Raw genomic sequence first — 8,447 nt, 5'->3', positions numbered from 1 at the left:
AGGTTTGGCTATTTAAGTAAACGGCAGTGAAAGTAGGTAGTTTGGGAATCACTTGGAATGTAACTTGTCCAGATCCTCAACTGGTATAATGAGCTTAGGTGCTAAACCAGCTGTTTGCATAGATATTTAGGCTTAAGTGAATCACATTTGAAGAAAAGGAGAAAAAAAAATGCTTGATAGAAGCTAGCTAAAGCTTAGAATTTAAGAGTTCATTCTCAGGCCCTGAACCAGCTTTCTCCCTCTGCATCTCTCATCAGATCAATGCATCTTTTTGACTTGCCTTATCTTTTCAGGTAGGAAGCACTACAGAAAACCTAAAATGTAGAATTGACTGCCTACCAGGAGGCTTTGCAATTTGTGATGCTGGGAAGAGTGAGAAACCCCACTTGCGGTTGGAGAGATGAAAGAATCAGGCTAAATTTAGAGTCAGGGTATATCTAAAACACAACTAGTCACAGCCTCTCAGCTATGATCTTGCTAAAGCAGATTGCTTCCTTGTCATTCCTTCTGGTCATTTGAGAGGGCAACCCGTCTATTATGCTGTCTTATGCCATTACATTTCATATTTCTCTTTTTCTTAGCTTTCAGCCTAATGGAAACTACATATTATTGTAATATCATATGAGTACACAGCAGATCTGACTCACCATATTGCTCCTCCCTTTGGAGAACACTGGTCCCCACACTCTTCTCACTGGTGAAGGACCCTGCGGCACTTCCCACACCCCTGTCTGTCTGACCTTTGCCCAGAATGGCATTCTGATGGATGTGCTAAGGGACACACTGACCTGCACAGAAACCAAGGAAGGGACTGAGGAGGTAAAGCTGGTGCATGGAGACACTTCTCTTGGTCCCGTTGGCCTGCTGTTAGCGTGCACAGCCAAATCTGGAAACAGGAAAGTGCTGTAGAGGCCAGTAAGACAGATGTCGTCATGCCAGTCCTCAGACAGCTTGCTAAGTTGTCTGTTATTTGGCCCTCATATTGAACATATCATGGGTTAAAAGTAATTAAAAAGCAAATAAAATGGCATAGGCAATTTAACGGGGAATAAAAATGTAACAGGGACTTTCTCTTTTTTTTCCCCTTCTGAAAGAACCCAAAGACTCTGCTTTAGTTTCCTTCTTGATTACTTCAGTGCCAAGAAACGTGCTTCAGCTTGCCTTTCAAATGCTTTGATCTCCCAGCCACCACCTGCATGAATGTGATATTCCTGAAGAAATCTGCTTATCAAGTGGAGTGAGGTGAGGAAACAGGAATCTTGGCAGAGAAGCGAGTGTACAGCAGCACATCAACATCAGTGGCTCCAGGAAAAGTGATGGCAGAAAGGGGTAGAGAAGAACTTGCTACCTTTCCTAAAGGCAGTGTTGCTAGTAAAAAGACAAAATATGCACAGTATATACAATGCAGTATTTTCATCTGGGTACAATATGATACATTTTTACAGACAGCTACCAATAAATCACAGGTCCTAAAATGTGAAATTAATATGGTTTCTAGAATGTAATATTAAGCTGGATCAGTGGGGCAGAATGGGTATGTTGGCATTTGGGAGAGATAATGATTTTTTTTTTTTCAATGGGCTTCCTGAAAAAATCATAGTTGCTTAAAAACTTCTAAATAATGACCTTTTTTCACTAGAGAAGTAACAAGAAAATATTTCTTCAGGACCCATTTTGTAAAAATGCTTTTGTTCACCTTTGCTTCTGTTCTTTGACACTCAGATTGCTGTGCTGCAAAGAAATGTTGTGGTACATTGCACCTGCGATATATCCACGCTAAGAACAGATGAGGAGAGAAGGAACATTCATGACTTTGCAATAATGAGATTGCTGATCCACAGCCTGCTGGTAATTCCTGCACAGTGGAAATAAAGCCAAAGAGAATTGCCAAGGTCCTCATCTGCGTGCTGACAACCGCACGTCTCCTCAGACACATCCATCCTCAGGCCACCCTTTTTGTTTTTTAACCTTGTACTGGTATGGCTGAGTAGTGAGCAGTCTTGTCCTCCAAGCAGCAAACTGCCTACAGACTCCAGAATTCCATTTATTTTGTCTGGTTTTATTCATTGGCAATTTATTCATTGCCAAGACTCAATCAGATAGGAAATTTAAACTGATAGGCACCAGTTATATGAGAAGTTTGCCCCTGTTTACCTTAAATTGTTCTCTAATTGATACAAATGACTATGTGGATGCTGCCTTATATCAGATTAGTCTCCGAAGATTAGAATCAGTTTAAATTGAAGCTAACCTGCCACTGTCAAATTGAAATAGTGTTCATAAAATGCCTCACTATAGTTTAAATTGGTTTTAAATTTGATTTAAGTTAAATTGGTGCATTTTCCTTATGCAGATACAGCTTTATTTTAATAACACATCACAAGATACACCTGATATGCAAAAACTAGCACTGGCAGGGTGCTTGCATAGATGGCCCGTGGCTCAATGGGTTTTGTTTGCTTGAGATATCAAGGGTTAATCAAGAAATCAGGAAGGAGAGTGAATCATGCAGGGACCAGAATCAGCTGTGACCTGTTCAGACCCTGAGACAGAGAAGAAATTACAGCAGCTCAGGACTCGCTCTTCAGGAGCGGCTGGAGAACGGTGGTACTCTGCACACTGCTCACCAGCGTCCCGATACGCTCCTCATCTGGGGACTTTATACCAGCAGACTTTTTCCCACTTCCAGGGTACAAGTTTCCCACTATTTACTTAAAACAAAAACTTACCTGTGTTTTTCCGTACTAATTTCTGTAAATTAGACTCCTGGTAAGAACATTTAACCCCAGCAATTTGTAAGCATACAGAGCTATGAAAACGTCATTCAGAGGTGGAGAAGATCTGTCTGCTACTTTACACAAGCTTACCTTCCACCCAGCTTTGGTATTTAGCTCAGAAGTAGACAGGATAAAGTAAAGTAAAGCATATATCAGTAAGTCACAAATACTGTGCTTGATATGGAGGCCTGTGGCTCTGAGAAATATATTGTGAAGGATGGTTACTTTTTTAATCTAAATTTTTTTACTGTCATAACTATCTGTCAGATTTTCTTTTTAAATATGTCTATCTTTCTTTGGGATAGATAGAGAGAATATAATTCAGTCATCTCACTGAAAGATAGCATAATTTAAAGTGATCTCTCTTTGCAGACAAAGAACATTGGAAGATTGCATATACCAGACACTCTAGCAGTCACCAAGAAACAGTATTTTAACAGCAAAAGCAAGTGTTTTTTTTTCTCTTGGTCTGTCAAGGTTTCCAATACAAATAGGAAAGGTGAATTACATTGCTCTCATTATACTATACTTAGCATTGAGTATTTCTTCTGATCCACTTTCCTACTCCTAACAACTTTATAAAAAGTAAGTTTTTAAAAGCAAATGCTTGAATATTGATGATTATGTGCTTTAAAAAAAGACTCTTTTTTAAAGAGAAAGACAAGCATTGGAGCTATTGCATTATATCATGCTGCTGTGCATAAACATCTGTGTTTGCGTGCTGCACACTGAAGACAGACTTTCCCTGGCTATCAGGCTGCCAGACACACAACTCAGCAGGGAAACAGTTTCAGGCGATTACAGAAGGGATTCAATGGGTGGATATAGCTTCCCCAGGCAGAAAATACTACTGATGTTTTATGTTTACACACATCACATAGGGATGAAGACACTACACAGAGAAATGATAGGCATCTAAGAGAATATACTGGCCTTCCACTTAAACTGAAATCACTGCCATGTTTTACTGTTGACATGAATATCCAGGAGCAGGGCAAGTTCCCTTAGGTCCTAGACTGACAGTAATGACTGTTTCACATCATTAATACAAAACCACTGAAACTTAGCATTTTCTAGCAATGATTAAGGAAGAATATTCAGCAGTCTACCCTCTTGAAATTCAAAAGCAATCAGTAGATAGCAATATTGCCAGTGCTTATTGCACGAATGACCAAGGGAGAAAACCTGAATCTCACGGTTAGTTTTCTATTTAGTTCTCTTTATTTGTTCTTTAATGACTTTGACATACTGCATAAAGTCATTTCCTTAGCAAGGTATTTGCATGATGAAACCTGTGTTTCCTTCTCAGGAAAGCAACCCCAAAGCCCTATTTACTCTTACGCTTTCTAGAACCCTTGTAAAGTCTATGAATGTCTTGAGAAAACTACTTTGTCCATGTTAGCTCTTTTCTGTGCTGTCAAGAGATTGTTAGCATTACTGAACAATGGGGCAAGTCAATAATATTGTCTGTGACTTTCTCTTTACCTTTGTGTATGTGTGATTTGTGGCTGTGAATGCTGCTAATAGGTAGCCCCTGAAAATACTTACTTTTCACAGATAAAAAAGTGCAGGGGGAAGGAAGAGAATGAGTGACTGTGGTTAAAGAAGGATATGGGGGTTTGGGTTGTACTGTACTTTGTGGTATAAAGGATAACTATTCTATAAAGAGGCAAACTAATAAGTTTTTGTGCATATCTCTAGGTTAAATAATTAGTTAATTTTTTTCTGAGTGTATGGTCTAGAGTGAGGTAGTTTAAAAGGCTCTCTTTGGCCTTTGATAATGAGGATGCTCATTAATAGTTAGGTGAACAATTTCCTTTGCTCTTTAAAGGTTTTTTTTTGTTGTGGTTTTTTGCGTTAACTTGATTAGTTATCGAGTTCTGCTAAAACGAACTGAGGTGGCGGTATGTAGATGAGTATACATGGGGTTGCACAGTTTGGGTAAGTAATGCGCTGTGATGGCAAGTTTTTTGGCTGTATTGTTCTATTCGATTATGCAAGGAGAGAGAGGGAAGGTGATCTGGTCATGATTTTTGTGGTATATGAGTAATGCCACTTTTCTACAGCAGCTGTTAGGACGAAAAAAAATAGGTGCTATACATCTCTCGTTAAGCGCTCTGTTTTTAAAAGAGCTGCTCTGCTTTTACTGGGGTGATACTCTGGATTTGAGAATGATGTCTTGATCACTTTTTGATAAGAAAAATAAAGGTTTAAACTTTTACCTATGGAGATTTCTCATTCACTGTTTGCATAAGCATTCACTGAGCTTTCACGGTAGATGTGCTCTAGGAGAAGTATGTAAGAAATAATAATACTTTCAATTGCAATGCTGGCTGCAAATGCTAAAGCTGAAAGTTATTCTTCTGTTTAAAAGCTCCTTATTGCTCCTTTTTTCATGTCACTTACTAAATAAACACTGTCTAAGGTACATCATAAATACTGTATGAAAAAACAGGCTAATGCTAGTATAATGATGTGGAGAAAGCGTGAAATAAAGCTAAAAGTCATCCAGTAACAGCAATGAGCAATTACAGGAAGGTATAAAAATATCGCCATTATGTTGTAAAATCATGTCTGTATGTAGCTACATATTAAAATGTAAGTCACCTTTTCCACTAATGCTTTGTTATATACTCTTTTCTGTCTCAGAATTGGCCCAGGACTCAAACAGCTGATGATGTTCATGTGCACTTACTGTGGGGACTGACTGCTCCAGAGTTTCTTCCATATCATTAGCTTTTGTGTGGCACGGCTGCCATGCTGTTCCCTTAGCAAGTAAGTTTGAATGTATCTGCAGAATTTGCATGTCTAGAAGTGAGACTGGGCTAGGAAATCAGCCTGGTACACATACCTCTGAAACTTGATATTTAAGCTTTACTGACCTGTTGTCATTGTTAAGCCCCAGCCATCAACTAAGCCCCAGGCAGCTGCTCGCTCACTCCCCCACGGTGGGACGAGGGAGAGAATCAGAAGGGTAAAAGTGAGAAAACTCGTGGGTTGAGATCAAGACAGTTTAACAGGAAAAGCAAATTCCGCACATGCAAGCAAAGCAAAACAAGGAATTCATTCTCCACTCCCCATGGGCAGGCAGGTGTTCAGCCATCTCCAGGGAAGCAGGGCTCCATCACGCGTAATGGTGACTTGGGAAGACAGACACCATCACTCCAAACATTCCTCCACCTTCCTCCTTCTTCATCCCAGCTTTATATACTGGGCATGACATTATATGGTATGGAATATCCCTTTGGCCAGTCTGGGTCAGCTGTCCTGGCCGTGCCCCCTCCCAGCTCCCCGTGCACCCCCAGCCTGCTCGCTGGCAGGCCAGCACGAGAAGCTGAGTAGTCCTTGACTGCTCAGCAACAACTCAAAACATCAGCACGTTATCAACAGTTTCTCATCCCAAATCCAAAACACAGCCTCACACCAGCTTCTGTGAAGAAAATTAACTCTATCCTGACTAAAACCAGGACACCTGTTAAATCTAATAGTGTCCTTACCGTAGTACTGGATTATTGCAAATTCAGTGAACAAATTCCTCTCTCTTGTGGACTAAAGGATAACTTTGTATGCTTGCTTGCAATTGCTTGATTCAGGTATGAGTTACTATTCTAGGAACCTCTCTTAACTGAGAACTACACTTACCTAAATTCAGGTGTTAGAAGAACATGTATAGTCATTTTTACCCTCAAAGTAAAGCAAATTCTCTTGATTTAGGTAATGTCACTTCAGTTTCATTTAAACCATAATAAGCTATTTCTATATGAGGTTGAATACCCATCTGAAACTAATTGTATAACTTATTAATGTAATTATGAACATTTTTCTTTATCTAAAGTCCCTAAGAACTACTTTGACAATACATCACTGCTTGTATTGAATTCCCTTCACAGTGCAAGTATTCCTCATATTGAGCCAGCTGACTTGTGCTATTATATTGTTTGGATACAAATGTTTATCAGGCAACTACAGAACACCAACTAACTTCACAAATGCATTGAATTTCAATGGTCAAAGTAGTGTAAAATACTTTATTTTGTATTAGGTAACCAATGTATGGAGCTTCTGGAGTCCACACTAACTCTTTTTAAGCAGTGATAGCATTAAGCAGGCTGAGACTGAAAGGAAGTTAGTGGTAAGTGAATAATATCATGCCTGTTATAGCTTATAATGTCATGCAGGTATTTTGTTGCAGTATGCAGCAAGAAGCACACTAACAGCTGTATGATAAGCTGTAGAAATCAATTTTGTATGTTGTTTCTAAGAGAGAAATTTCCAAATGGAATATGGTAAATGCTTCTTAAATATGCTACACCACCTGGCTACATGACAAAATGGTATCCTTTTGTTACAACATGAAGAGGGGAAAAAATCCTGAACCCATGTTTATTTCAGTATGTCCTAGGTTTATCCTCAGGGTGTTGTGTGTATACATGTGGTAAACATAAATGTCTTTTACAGTTGGTTCTCTCTAACAATATAAAGACAATTTTTATCAGCTACAAGGATGCAGCTTCCTTTTGTTTATCTCTAGGAGTGAAAATAACCTAACTCTGGGAAGAAAGATCTAACATATGTTTGGGCAGGAATTTGTTCACTGAATTTGCAATAATCCAGTACTACAGTAAGGACACTATTAGATTTAACAGGTTTGGTTTTGATGAGTGAAATTTGATAAATAGGCATTTATATAATCTCATATAAAGGTCACGTGGCCACAATCAGGGTTTCTAGGTACTTTTAGAGTCTCCAACAAATAAAGAAACCTTGGTCAAGACTTCTACAATGAGTGTAAGTCCCTAAGTGCTGGATTTTCATGTCAGCAGAAGAAACAGTAACCTTTTATGTAACTCATACACATCCCCAGACTCAGATATATTGGTCCTCACGTTCTACCAAGTGTGAACCCCTATATAAATGCAAATACAAGAAAGCTGTAGTTACTGGGCAAGTACAAATGTGATCATGTTAACTTTCTGTATTTCCTCCTCCTGTGTTTGTAGCTGTGCTGAGGCAGGCAGAGAAAACTGCTGGTAGATCTTAAACGGGAACTCGATTCAGACGTCAAGCCCAACTACTTTCATCTTGCATGTATGCCTTCACTTTGGAAGAAGCGATTGCTATGCATGGTGTGCGGTACGATTCGGACTTCTTCCAGAAGAGAGGTGCTGAGCAGCAACGGTGTCAGCAGGGCCCACGCACCGTCAGGGCGCCCGAAGCCCGGCTCCAGCCTCCGCTTGCCTCAGGTGCCCGGCGGAGAGGCGAGCGGGGCGGGGGGGGGGAACTGACGCTGAGCGCTTCTTAAAATGGCAGCTCTTCTGTAAAACCTCAGGACTTTATTAGTTAACATAAGTCGTGCATAACTCCAGTAGTGAAACAAACAAACAAACAAACAGAGTAAAAAAACCCAACAGAAACCGGTTTTGTTGTGGAAAACAGCAGACTGCGTAACTTCTCACGGGGGGGGGGGGGGTGGCACACGACAACCCACCACAGTAGCAGCATGTCGAGCATCTGCAGCCGCCTCGTACTCCCGTCCCGAGTAGACGGGCGGAGGGTGATGTACCGGCCCCAAGGTGGCGGGAAGCGCTCCGCGGTCACGGGAGGGAGGGGGCGGCTGAGAGGAGTCGCCGTGACTCACCCCCTCGCTGAGCAGGGGAAAAGCCCGCTGTT

The sequence above is a fragment of the Phaethon aethereus genome, assembly GCF_964289735.1.
Source record: "Phaethon aethereus genome assembly, chromosome: 3".
Lineage (NCBI taxonomy): Eukaryota > Metazoa > Chordata > Aves > Phaethontiformes > Phaethontidae > Phaethon > Phaethon aethereus.
The sequence above is the reverse complement of the archived record's forward strand: the minus strand, read 5'-3'. Positions refer to the sequence as shown.